The sequence below is a fragment of the Cupressus sempervirens genome, chromosome 7, assembly GCF_028749045.1.
Source record: "Cupressus sempervirens isolate cs-2001-9-10 chromosome 7, ASM2874904v1, whole genome shotgun sequence".
Lineage (NCBI taxonomy): Eukaryota > Viridiplantae > Streptophyta > Pinopsida > Cupressales > Cupressaceae > Cupressus > Cupressus sempervirens.
Genome location: NC_143124.1, coordinates 699,880,329 through 699,895,041, shown reverse-complemented (window position 1 = coordinate 699,895,041; position 14,713 = coordinate 699,880,329). Strand labels below are relative to the sequence as shown.

The window sequence follows — 14,713 nt, the reverse complement described above, 5'->3', positions numbered from 1 at the left end:
TGAATGTACTTGTATCATGGATTTAATAAGGTTGATGAATCATTATCTTTGTATTTTTATATCCTTTTGAGCCGATCATACCATGTGACATGTTCAGTAGATGATTGAGCATTCAGAATTGATTTGCCAAAATGTATTTAGAACAAAAGAATATTATCAATCTTAGACTTTCTATAATTTATATGAATGTGGAAGTAGATGTTGTTAAACTTAGTTGATTAAATTAAATGTGACTCAACGTTTGGGATCCTTAAGGAATGTAACTTGTTAGGTATTCTTTAGATGATTAAATGTTTATGCTTCCGCTATCATGATTTGATGTGAATGGTTGATATTTCATGTATTATGAAAAAAAAAAAATTGTTTGGAAAAGTTTGTAAAACTTTAGGTTTATTCTTTTGGGATCCCTTGGTGGGGCGTTACATCTGGTATCAGAGACAGGTTTCAACATTGGGAACTCTGGGCATAATGTGCACCATCACTTGAGTAATCAGTAAACTTGTAACTGATTTAAAAGACATACTTGTATTGACATCAAACTTGAAACCAAACTATTTTGAGCATGGAACTGGAAAACTTATAAAACTTTCTGGATTATAGCTTCATGTTTATGTTGAAATTCTTAGATTTTGTTCTTGTATTGGGTGTTGTAGGAGAGATGACTTCTGGCTCTAGATCTACTGCTAAGGGTCATAGCTCTGGACATGGTAGAAGCCATGGGAGAACTAATCAACATACCCCTTCCTTGGTCCATTTAGGAGATCATATTCAGGAAGAGGCGAGAAGGGATGATAGTGTTGAGACACATGCTAAGATAAAAGAATTGGCCACTAGAGACTTGGTCAAGGAGATCCTAGCATGCCTACCTTTCTAGGATAGAGCTCATCATTCAGAGCATGGATATAGAGAAAGGTCCATGAGTCCTGGGGGAAGGTACCTAGAGAGCAGTAGGCGGTCTAGCCAGTCCATCCAAATGAAGGACCTACTATGGGTCAAGGTCAAACCTTTCAACAGAGAAGGTACTGGATATGATGCTGAGAATTGGATGGTCGCACTAGATAGGTGTTTTTCCATGCAAGATTTTGACTTGAACATCAAAGCAAGATATGCCATCACCCACTTAGAGCACTTTGCAACAGTTTGGTGGAAAATAGAGGAGAAGAAACTTAGGGTAAATATGCAGACTGTCACATGGGAGTTATTCCTCGAACACTTTTGTGAGTGATTTTTGTCAGAGTAGTGGCAACAACAAAGGGTAGATGAGTTCCATGATTTGAGGCAAGGTACCAAGACTATGGTGGAGTATGAACGTAAGTTCTTTGAGCTTATGTCTTATGCAGGAATTAGTGAAAGCTCACCATTGATGGTCCAACATTTCAGTAGAGGACTTAATGCTAACATCATTGGGGGTGTTAAGGTGTTCCAACCTAAAACCCTTAAGGAGGCAATATTGCGAGCTACTTTGGTTGAGATGAGTGTGACTTTAGGTCAAGGTGGCCTACTAGGTATTCTGGTTAAAGGGTCACCTTATTCAAGAACATATGGAGATAACCAGCCTCAAGGAGCTAGAAGTTCTAAAAATTCTCCTAACTTCTTTAATAGTAATCAAGAGAAGCCAGGAAGAAATTTTTTTCATGGTAAGAGTGGTGGTTCAAAGTCAGGAAACTATCGCAATTGGAAGCGTAGTATGCACAATAGGTTGGGTGAAGTTTTTCAGAGCCACATTTAGGATGCTGGTGTTGGTAGTTTTCATCAGTCGCATGCATCTAGAGCTCAGAAAGGCTTTAATGGAGATTGCTACTCTTGTGGTCAATGTGGTCATAAAGCAATCAATTGCCCCGAGCGTGCATCTTAGCTTGGAGTAAAGGCTTGCAGAATTTCAGTGTACAGTGGGGATAGATGCATATTGAGTTTTGAGTTATTGAGTTATTGAGTTATTGAGTTATTGAGTTTTGAGTTATTGAGTTTGATTCATGTCTCTTTGTAATGGGGCTCGTGTAGTGAGTACCTTAGTTTTGTCATTCTTGTAGGCTTCTAGGAGTAAGCCTGATTTAAGGGGGGGTGGATGTAGTGCCTCCCCCTTGGTCGCGACTCTGTTATCATTGCCAAACTCTTCTTGGTGTATTTTTCTATTAATTAAGTCTAATTAAAAGATTTAATTAAAGATTTAATTTAATAGAAAATTAAAAGGATATTTTAATATTGGTATTTATTTAATTAATTGGAAAATTAATTAAATAAAAGAGAATTAAATAAAAAGAATTTATTTGAAAATGAAAGTTATAAGTCTAAGGTTGGAACGAGATGATATTTATTTAATATTAATTTATTTAGTGTTCATTTTTAAATAAATTACTAAATATTATTATTATTTAAGTTAATAAATAATTATCAATTAAGTTTCAAAAATAAATGTAAAAGTGGAAAAGAAATTATAAATTAAATTTAAAGGGGTCAAGAGAATATTAGTAAAATTAATGCATATTATTTTAATAATATTTACCTAGGAGTATGTGCACCTCTATTATGCACGAGTTGTCTCCATCACGGGAATTAGCATGCCAATTGAGCACATGGTGTCTACAACCATATCCTTGTCATCACTCAAGGTTGGGATAAGGCAAAGGTTGGGATAAGGCTTACGCTTCATTGGAAATGCTTATCTCCTAGTTGCTTCTAGAGGATTCTAGGTGCTGCTTGAGAGGTCTTTATATCCAGGGATTCCTAGTCACTTGGAGGGGGGAGCGGGGAGAAAGTTGTAATGACACCATCAATGCATATGGAGAAAAGGCTCAGTCGGTGCACAAGCTCATCCATAAGATTGATCTCAACATTCTACTGAAAGCCATTTGGAAAGGTATTTCCAGTCATTGTTTTTAAGTAGTAAGTTTGTGGGTTTAGTTGGGGCACGTTTTTGTATTTCGTAGCTTCTTAATTTTTTGTGATCTGCAATTCAAATCAGAGAATTTTAGTTCTAAATATATGAATTGTTTTTAAAACTAAGATCATTGATAGTATGTAGAATAGTGTGGAAAGGTAGTTTGAATCATGACCATCTTAACCAAGTTTCTAGGTCATCTTGAATCATTGATCCTGAGGTAAATTACTTCAAAAAAAATTGAGAGGTTGCCAGTAGGTTACTATTACATGTGCAGAACCACATTTTTTCTTAGTTATTGTTTGTGATGTTTCCTTTTATCATCTCACCTAACTCTTTGTAAGTTAGCAATTATCTTAGATTTGACACCTTACAATATTTCTTGAGTTTCTTTTATGAATGCCTTGAATGCTTTCATAGCTAGTTTACCAAATAACACTTTATTGCAAATCTTGGGTTTTTATGCTCTGAAACTTGTTGGTTGCGATAATTTACCAAAAAAAATCAACACTTAATATAACACCCAAACTCTTAACTACTTTTTCCCTTCATTACTGCACGCGGATAGGATGAAATCTGCATATTGATCTGTACAGTGGATTGTGTATTTGAAGAAAGTCAATTTCCTTGTGGTATCGTATCTCATTCTGGGTTCTTTTAGATTTTTAGATCTATTTCCGTAAAGAAAAGGTAAAAGGATTGGAATATGAGAACCACAGATCTACCACTATATTGTGATGATGTCTGAGTATTATATCTTGTCAATTTCTCTACCCTATTGTTTTTACTATTGTCTTGCTACTCCTACTCGCTCTAGAACTTGACACAGTCTTTGCGTAATATAATTGAATCTCTTTGTCCTCCCAGATTTATAATCTATGGCCCTTTTGTCTGAGTATGGAATTTAATTGAATGTAGTTTATTGTTGAAGATTGAGAGCTAATCTTGGCATTACAGCCAATTGTGATCGATCCAAGATTTAAAATGTGTTAATGAGGCATTCTTATGCCATGTCTAGTATTCGAGTGTTAGTGGCTTAGTTCATCCTCTAGCAATATTAAATCACCTATAGCTTTAAAACGCTTTCTCTTTTATCATATTGTGATATTTAAAATTAAATTTTGTTTATTAATATTAATTCTAAATTACCATAATAACATCGATACTGTCAAAACATCCAACAGCCAACAGTAAACATAGGCCAAGGTTCAAAACAGTATTGACATTATCAGCTCATTAGAATTGATCCTACTTAGATCTCACTAGTATCCTGAGAAATTCTTAGCTTGATCTTGTGAGCACTTGTAATGATCAGAATTTGCTATTATTATTGTCTTGAATGCAACGAGTGATTGTCATAGAAGTAGTTCTTTTATTGAAATAATGTTTAATGCTTATTAAGTGGCAAGTAAGTGAAGCCGAGATGACAGCTGCATCTGGCATGAGATATGCCTTAATAACGCTGGGATCATCTGTTGCTCTCTTCATCACTGACATTGCTAAAAGGAAAGGGCTCTTCCTTGTCCTCACACTTATTACAAATGCAATTGTATGGCTTATAAGTCTCATCATACTAGCAGGCCTTTCGAGAGTCTTTCTTCCTCTCAGTTCTTCTGTATGGCCATATGCATTGTTACTGATCCCATCTTTCCTCTTGAGTATCAAAGTCTTTGTGAGTGCCCTTTCTAGATTTGGGTAGGAGTGAAAAGATTTTTCTTGCCCAAAAATTATAGCTATATGGGATTCAAACCTTGCATTAAACTCCTCCACCACTTATCATTTTGTTTCGACCAAAGTGGTAGAACTAGGGTAACCTAATGCAAGTTATGTAATAAGTGATAATCTAGTAATTAATAATTTTGGGAAAACACACTAAAAAGATAAGTTAGGGATATTTGACCCACCCATACCTTGAGTGCTTGTATGGACTAAGGATGGGAATGGGATGATTGCCTCATCTTCATGAGAGGGCTTTCTGGTTCCACATGTGCCATGTTGAGGGTCTGGGGTTCAGAGTAACCAATCCAGGGTAACTCAACGCTTGAGGGTCTGGGGTCTATTGAGAGACCAGTCTAGGGTAACTCAAGCAGCCATGTGATGAAACTCCCTAGAATGTAGCCTAAGTTTCCTCTATAGAGCTTGTGTGTAACTCTAATGGTGTACTTATTGTTGAATGTGCTTATTGTGACTATCGATTTACATTGATGATGATTGGAAATTTTTGGATGATGTACTCTTAACATTTGGATTTTTGACTTGAGTTTATCTCTTTCAGCACATTCTTTGTTGGCATTTACCTTCCTTATATTCTTGGATCATTATGATGGATGTTATATCTAATGTTAGATGTTATTTGCTAACATGATTCTTTATATTGATGATTAGCAAGTGATAGACAATGCTATTTACTTATAGAATCATCTTATGCTTTATTTTGTATGATTAGATTTCTCATGCATATGTTGTAACATGTTAGATTTCTTTCTGCATATAATGTTGTATGTTTTAGGAGTGACATTCCTACTTTGGTAATACCGATGATCTCTTCGGTGACTTGGGATGTTATGCGCAGAGGGATGGCTAGGGTCCACGATGGTCTAATGATGCTATTGATGGTTGGGAGGAACTGCGCACTTAGATTAATTGTGTATTATGATAGATGGTTAGCTTTTACGATGCTTGTTATATCCTTAGTGATGAATGGATGTATCATGTATGTTATTAGTTTCATTACTTGAATGTACTTGTATCATGGATTTAATAAGGTTGATGAATCATTATCTTTGTATTTTTATATCCTTTTGAGCCGATCATACCATGTGACATGTTCAGTAGATGATTCAGCATTTAGAATTGATTTGCCAAGATGCATTTACAACAAAAGAATATTATCAATCTTAGACTTTCTATAATTTATATGAATGTGGAAGTAGATGTTGTTAAACTTAGTTGATTAAATTAAATGTGACTCAACATTTTGGGATCCTTAAGGAATGTAACCTGTTACGTATGCTTTAGATGATTAAATGTTAATGCTTCCGCTATCATGATTTGATGTGAATGGTTGATATTTCATGTATTATGAAAAGAAAAAAAATGTTTGGCAAAGTTTGTAAAACTTTAGGTTTATTCTTTTGGGATCCCTTGGCAGGGCGTTACACAAACTATTCTCTTCACTCCTTCAACATTCATTGAAAGTTTAGGGTTTGTCCTCATTAAGAAGACTTTGGTGACTTAGGGTTAGGTATGAATCTATGGCTGACATTCATCTATTTTTCTATTTAATCCTTCCCATTTTTTGATTGGCTACATGTAATGCATAGGTAATCCAACTAGAGATTCATCCTTATCTCCAAAATATCAAAATTCAATCTTAAGTTGGCTCAAAAATGGTTTACATAGTTGTTTGTGCCATTACAAAAAAATATGTCAAAATTGTTTCACTCATCATCTGAAGTTTCTAATGCTTAGCATGCACTAATATTTATACTACGACTTGGCATCTAAATCACTTAGCATCCACTATTTACTCAGCACTTGAATCACTTAGCATACACTATTTGTTCAACACTTGAGTGACTTGACACATGAGTGGCTCAATACTCACTATGGCTCGGCATGTACTACTTGTTCAGCATGAACTAAGTAACTTAAGGTGTTGACATTCACTTGTCAAAACCAATATCATATCAACATGGTATCACATTGTATATGAGACCTTCATCATAGATAATAATGTTGTTATGTTTTTCAAAGGTATAAACTATAAACATGTATTAAATATTGAAACATAAGACCTATGTTGTATCTTCAATGGCACAACATAAAATTATCGTAACCATGTCTACACAAGAGGTCTTTAGGTGTGAACATCCAAAAGATAAAGAAGTAGTTTCTCACCTCATTCCATCCAAAATAACTCTATTAATCCATGGAAACCCTATTCCTTGTATTTTTTATTATCACATCCCACCATCTCATCAAAGTCCTCATAGTAGAAGTAAAGAAAGAAAGAAGATGAAATTGTGTGCACGTATCATGATGCATAATATTCTAAAATTTGTACTAGAATGGGTAATTTACTATTTTCACTTAGGTTTGCACCCTTGTCCAAGGCCTATGCGCGAGGACAACCTAGTGAAACATGGAAACAACCTCCAAGCTATGGGACTTGAACTGCGAGGTTGAGTCTCCGAAGAAGGCCGGCTTCCTCTTACTATCAGGGCCTACCTATCTACTTCTTGGAGAGGAAAAGGGAGAAGGAGAGCATGAAAGCAAATCTACCTAGTCTAATCTAAGGAGGTGATGCACCAAAATAGAGTGTTCAAACTCATTTCTGCCCATATATGCACTACAAAACCAAGATAACATTCAAAAGACATACACACCCAGACTTATGTCAATCAACAACCACATATAGATCAAGAAACCAAACTAAATAACACAAGGAAAAGGATTCCACTTATATATTATCCAATAGGCTGAAAATAGATACAGTATGCAAGCCACAGATCTCAACAATACACCAATGAGAGGCAAGATGGATGCACATACACATTGATGGCTGAAGGAGATGATACAGAATGTTATACAGCTCAGAGACTAAGGGAATTTTACACTACAGACTTGCAAGTAGTAGCAAAGAAATCAGAAAAGGAGTCCCCCCTAAAAAGTGAAAACAAAACTTGCCTTTATAGTTCAGGCATAACTAAGGATTTTTGTATTACATTTACTTCTCACCTATTGGCATTAACTTCTCACCCTAAGAATCCGATCAAAGATCTGATTTGAATAGGATTTTGAGTACCAAAAATCTAATATTCCTTTGAGAAAGAGCCTGGAGAAGACATAAACAGTGCCAAAAAAATATCCCCTAACATAGTAGATAGATCTGTAATGGTGGTAGAATGTCCTTGCACTTTGCATTCACTTTTGAGTCGGTGGCATTGATCACAGGATTGAAATCTTGTGGCAAAAAAAACTTGATTCATTGTTTCTGGCTCATGAATCCACGAGGTCAAAGCAAGTCAAATAGTTCCTTATGTGCCAACTAGGCCACGCAGGCCAATCGTCTCTCTTTATTTTTCAACCTCCTCAAGATTCCATGCACTGACCTTGCTCCATTAAAGTGCTTGGTTGCTATGTCGCTATGGGCACCATGCCTTGAGGGTCATTATAGCGACATAGCGCCCCACTGTTATCTCTAACCGCGGTGGTCACCAACCTGACTGCTACATCACCAAACTATTACTGCGATGCCCTAACTTGACTGCCAACTTCAAACTACTTATGTTACTATGCCTCCTTCCTAGGCCCATGAGGACACATGTCCTCAGGGTGCTAACTCACTATGGAAAAACATCAAGCACTTCTTGATAGCGAGTTAGTACCCAGCGTTGATCTCTGCAGATTTGACGATCACGAGTGACCCAAACCCTTTACTACACTGGCTACATGAAAATATGGTCCCACCAGGGCACATGGCACCCAGGTGCTATGTCGTTGTTGATATCTCTCGAGCATTTCCTCATAGCGTGATGGCACCCATCGTAGATCAATCTCAATCTGACGATCAGAACCACCTCGTACTCTACACATCCTTACCCCTAAAAATTGCTAGGCCCATGAACCACTTATTCTTTGACTCATATACTTGGCACCTCCCTATTGTCCTTCGAAGCACCAACCTAGAAGATTCTGGTATTGTTTGATCCTGACCACACCACGCGTCAACCAGGCGCTATGTCGCTATGGGGAAATCGAGGCCAAATCCCCATAGCGTCATAGCGCCCAATGATAATACTCCCTTCCTTCGTAGATGTGTCTCCATATGATTGGCCATCGTAGCATTGGACTTTCCTACCATGCATGCGAAGTACTTGTTGGGACCCACCATGCCTGATTGCTCTTGTCGTGGTCTGATCTTCTATTTGGGCACTATGTCGCTAACAGAAAAATCATGAGTTTTTCGTTGGTGCCATGACACCTTGCCGCTTTTTGAAACTTTTTGACTTGTCAAAACATGTTCACTTGGCCCGCTGTAAACATTTTCTGGTACCGCGAACCTTGCCCGCTGAACACTGGGACTCATCGTCGAAGCACCCTCCGGTCAGCTGGGCGCTATGTCGCTATGACATTTCTTTGACCAACACTCAATAGCGACATGGCACCCACGATGCCGCAGAACTTTTATGACCCACCCCCAACCTCTGCCTTGCATGTTGGACCCACTGAACATGCGTTGATAGGCGCTATGTCTCTAATAGAAATCTCGTGTAGCTTCTCCATAGCATGATGGCACCTGCCCTTGATCTCTATAGATCTGACGATGGAGAACTTGCAGGCCGTAAAATATATAATAAGGTTTAAAACTTTGGTATTTAAATATTTTCATGGGTATTTGACTATGGATATTTCAAAGGAAGGAAGGGCAATATGAAATATGAATTTGGTGGGAAGATTAAAATACAACATTTCTAGCGACTCACAGGGGGCATGAGACTGCTCGATGCATGACGAGTGCCTATAAACAATCCATTGTGTCATGGAGTCAAAAAAGTATGAATATGAGAACTACAAAACCCTAACCCTTCTTAGAGGAGATCAAAACATTGAAAACCCTAGCTCTACTTTTGTAACCTCAAAACTGTCAAAACTTCAGAAGCTGGCAACTCAAAGAGAGAACCATGTGCATGTGAACTTATTAAAAAGCAGGAAACAACAGAAAAGAAACTAAACTACTTATGTACATGGATTCCCAAATTTTAGAAACAGGGCTTTAGATAGATCCCATTGACTAGAATGGGCAAAATCTCTCCATTGGGCCAGCTTAGCTGGAATGCATTAGCCTGTTTGTAACTGGCAATCAGATAGGGGCCACTCCATAGTGCATCAAATTTGGAATGTCTTCATGGTTTTTCCCTATCTGCATCCCACTTTAGAACTAAATCTCCTTCTCTGAAGGTTCTGACCCTAGTTTTCTTATCAAAACTCCTTTTCATCTACTGTTGATGCATCTCTAGGGTCTGCATAGCTTTATTTCTTTTCTCTTCTAACTCAATTAGCTCTGCCATTCTTACTAACATGGCACTATCTTCAATCAATTCAAGCTGATGAGCCAACTCTAAGGATGGGAATTCCAATGAGATTGGGAGTTTGGCTTCCCTACCATATACTAGCACAAAAGGTGAATTCCCAACAGATCTATTCGGTGTTATCCTATCAGCCCACAGAGCAGTTCTTAATTTCTTATGCCAGACCCTCTAATTGTCTTCTATTGTCCTCTTCATGATTCTGATCAGATTCTTGTTGGAAGACTCAACCAAACCATTACCCTGGGGATAGTAATTTGATGATGTGCTCAAGTAGATATTGTGATTCATTGCCCATGCACAAATTTGGGTTCCAACAAAAGACTTAGCATTGTTCGAAATGATAGTAGAAGGAACACCAAACCTAGATACAATTCCATCAAGGAATTCAACAACTGATGGTTCTGTGGCATCCTTCAAGGCAACTGCCTCTGTCCATCTAGTGAAATAATCAGTAGTAGCCAAAATCCATTTATAACCTGCACTAGATGGAGGACAAATGGGGCCTATAAAATCCAACCCCCATTGGGTAAAGGGCTGATCTACCTGAATAGGACGAAGGGGGAGAGCTGCGAGCCTCTGTTTGCCTGAGAAGAAAGCACACTTCTCACATTTTCTCACATATCCATAACAATCATGGAACAGAGATGGCCAATAATAAATAGCCCTCATGATCTTCATGGCAATTGTTCTTGCAAAGAAATGGCCACCATCAGGGCCATCATGAAGTTCCTTAATCATCCTCTCAGCCTGATCCTCTTCAATGCATCTCAACAGGGTCCCATTAAAATCCCTCCTGAATAGGATACCATCAATTACAACATAGGGAATGGACTATAGTCTATATTGTCTCCTTTTAGTTCTGTCCAATCCCTGAGGGTATCCATTCCCTGATAAGAAGTTCTTCATGTCATTTATCCAGCTCCTTGGTCCATTAATGTTTCTTAACTCTTGCTGCTCTATTATTACCATAGCAGCCTCTTCATCTGAATCCTAGCCTGATAACATTTCTTTGCACAATCCTCTCCCTCTTACCAGCTTGGTAATCTGAATATCAACATCATACTCCATTACCTTAGTGATCCATCCAGCTCTCTTTTCATTGATATCTTTGCTTAATAGGAAGTCCTTTACACTAGCATGGGGCACCAACAAATGGATCTTATTGTGGGACAAGAGGTGCTTGAATTTCTTCAAGGTTCTGATGATTGCAAGGGCCTGCTTCTCAACAAATTTGTACTTATCTTCATATTCCTTGAGCTGTTCACTAAAGAAGGCTATGGGCTGCTCTTCATCCTTGTCATTTGTTTGAGTCAAGATAGCAGAGATACTTGACTCACCACCTAGAGTGTAGAGGATCATGAAATCTTTTTCAAAATTTGGGTTCATGAGAGTAGGGGCTGAGGCTATGGCTGTCTTGATCTCTTCAAAACTCTCCTTCCCTTCCTTGGTCCATGAGAAGACCATACCTTTCTTAAGCATAGCTGTAAGAGGTTTCACAATGGTGGCAAGATTAGGAATAAACCTTCTTACAAAATTTATTCTACCAAGGAAACTTTGCAGCCCCTTCTTGTGTTTAGGAAGAGGAAGGGCAAGTATTGCCTTTGTTCTTTCTAGATCAATGGTCAGCCCATCCTTAGATACAATGTGTCCCAATAATTTTCCTTGGCTTGTAACAAAGACACACTTGGCTGGGTTAAGGGAAACCCCAAACTCTCTACATCTTAGAAATACCTATCTTAGATGATCAAAATGATCTTCTATATTTTTTGAATATACAGTTATATCATCAAGGTATACTAAGACAAACTTGTCAATTAATTTTTTGAAGGCCATCTCTATTGCCTTCTGAAATGTGGCACCTGCATTTGTTAGTCCAAATGGCATCTTTCAATAAGCATAGGTGCCCCATTTAGTAGTAAATGATGTTTTATGTCTGTTAGATTCTTTAACCAACACTTGGTTATAACCAGAGAATCCATCAAGAAAAGAGAATCTCCTTGACCCACTGACTCTGGACAAGATTTTCTCCATGGAAGGGAGAGGATGGTGATCTTTAAGAGAAGCCTGATTAAGATCCCTAAAGTCCACACATAGTCTAATTTTCTCCATTCTTCTTCCTTACAGGGACAACGTTAGCTACCCATGATGAGTGTTTGATAGGAAATATTATATTAGCCTCTATCAACTTGGATAGTTCTTTTCTCATTAGAGGCTCAATCTTAGGATTCACTAGCCTCTATTTTTGCCTTACTAGTTTGGCCTTATCAACTAAATCTATGGTATGCTAAAAAAAACTAGGGTCAAACCCTTTTAAGTCATCATATGTCTAAGAAAATACATCATTAAATTCTTGACATAGATGAATGAAGTTTTCTTGCTCAATTTCAGAACATACCTTCCCCATATTCAAAAATTTTCCATCAGCAATTGTAACTGGGGCATAATCATCCTTTTCTATAGCTAGATTCATTCCTTTGCCTCTTGTTTGATCATCAGGATTAAAGACACTCTCCAAGGTAATGAGACCCTTGGGCAACTTGTTAGAACTAAGATGAATGATCTGATCACCATACTGATCTCACAGTCTTGACGGGTTTCTTTCCAAGAATTCTGCCTCATTCTACAAAAAACTCACAATTTTCTTGTCAAAATCAAACACCTACCAATGAGTGTTGTTGTTAGGGATGGCAGGCCTCACTACCACCCTTATTTGTTGCTTCTTTTCTTCCTCAAGATTCCCTAGTAAATCATAAGATGCACCCACTGCTGCAAGTCTATTAGCATGTCTATTTTCTTTGCTAGGAATGCTCTGAATATTAAATGCATTGAAGCCCTCAAGAAAATCCCAGACTTTGTGTTTGTAAGACTTGAGCGGGCCATTTTTGGTGATATTATAGTTTCTCACTTGGTTAACTACCGACTCACTATCCCCATATACTCTCAAGGCTTGAATTCCTCTCTTTTGGGCAAGTAGGAGGCCTTGAATCAAGGATTCATATTCAGCCACATTATTGGTGCAACTAAATTGGAGCCTAAAGGAGAAGTAGTATCTTATTTGTGCAGGAGAGATCAACATAACACCAGCCCCTGATCTATTTCTATTCCTTGAGCCATGAAAGTACATACTCCATGTTCCACTTATATCATCATTAGTCCTAATTAGATCAGGAACTTGAGCATTTTTTTGTATTATGCAATATGTACTAAGGCCTGTCTCAAGAGTTTCTGACATAGGTTCAAACTAATATGTACTAGCCCATTCATCCAAGAAGAAATTAGGAATCTTTGCTATGGAAGTGGTAGGCTCATTTACTATGTCATTTTCATCCATCTCTAGAATAGGGCAATTCATGTTGGTGGGATTGGGGGTGTAAGATTCAGTGTGATGAAGGGCTTGAGGTTCTGCTCTAATTGAGGCATTGGCTCCATATCTGGTCTTAAATGACATATATGACCAATCAGCAGATATGAATCCACCAATTTGAGCAGTGAAGTCTCTTGAAAGACAGATAGCAAAATGGGGCTTGACTTCAACAATAGATATGTCTTGAATCACAGTGCAACTAGGGCATGCATGTAGGGCCATCTCCACATTCCTAAGGATACCTACAATTTTGACAATACTACCATCTAATTGTAACACATCCCTAACAATGGGCTCATATTTGATTCCTAAAGCATCAACAACACACCTAGGCATTACTGAGCTACTAGCCCCTGAATCTATCATGCAATTGTGGACTAATTTGCCCCCTATAATTAGAGAAATATAGAATGGAGGAGATCTAACCTTTTTATTTGTCTCCAGATCCCTTGCTGGTTGTACTAGACTTGTGGCACTCTCCATGGTAGATGGCTGATCCTTGGGTTCAATCTTCTCTAATTCTTGCTACAGTATCCTCTTCTACATTGGTATGGTAACAACAACATCCCACATGGAAATGTTCACATTTGTCTTCTTCATTTTCCCTACCACACTAAATGGTGCATTAGGAACTTTGGTAGAAACTTTGGGAGCCGCACTTATAGGGGGTTGAGATGGAGCAACATAAGGATCACTTGCATCTTTCCTTCTGGAATCTTGCCTTTGCTACTGCGAAGTACTTGTTCGTTCATTTTCTACTTGCTCATGAGATGTTGCATTTGAAGTTGAGGCCTAATTAGGAGGAGGAGGGACAACATCTTCCATAGCTCTTTTTTTGCTTCTAGTGTTATGAGCGATGGAATCCTGGTTTACATTACAATGCTCCCTAATATGATGATTCATGAAAGAGCAATCATCATGCCCTTGAATGTATGAGGCCTCTTTGGGATGATCCTCCTTGTATGATTTCTTTGCTACAGGTTCTTGGACAGTTAAGGCCAAATAAGATTCTGCCTTCTGGCACATGCAATAGGCATAAGAATAGTTGCAGGAAGGATAGAAATCTTGAACTTGGGCCAAGTTATTTTGAGGGACTATAGCTCTGTTCTGATTTGAGCTTGAAGCAGAAACATGACAATTTTGCCTACCCTGATCAAAAGAGCTATTCCATTGATTAGGAGGCCTACCACCATTTGGAGCTTGATATTGCAATTGGGGAGGCTTGCCACCTTGAGCTTGGTGCCTCTCTAAAGCCACCACCTTGTTACTCATTTTTTGTATCATAGAAAAACTATCCTCTAATCTCTTTCCTTGGTCTTTCAACTCCCTCCCCTTCTCTTGCAATTTTTTATCCAGGGTCTTCTCTCTCTCTTATCT

The 14,713-nt window shown here is 38.0% G+C and overlaps 1 pseudogene; it reads left to right on the top strand.

Moving 5' to 3' along the window:
• Positions 1-14,713, top strand: part of LOC149549140 (glycosyltransferase family 92 protein RCOM_0530710-like) — a 68,318-nt pseudogene that overhangs the window by 18,251 nt on the left and 35,354 nt on the right.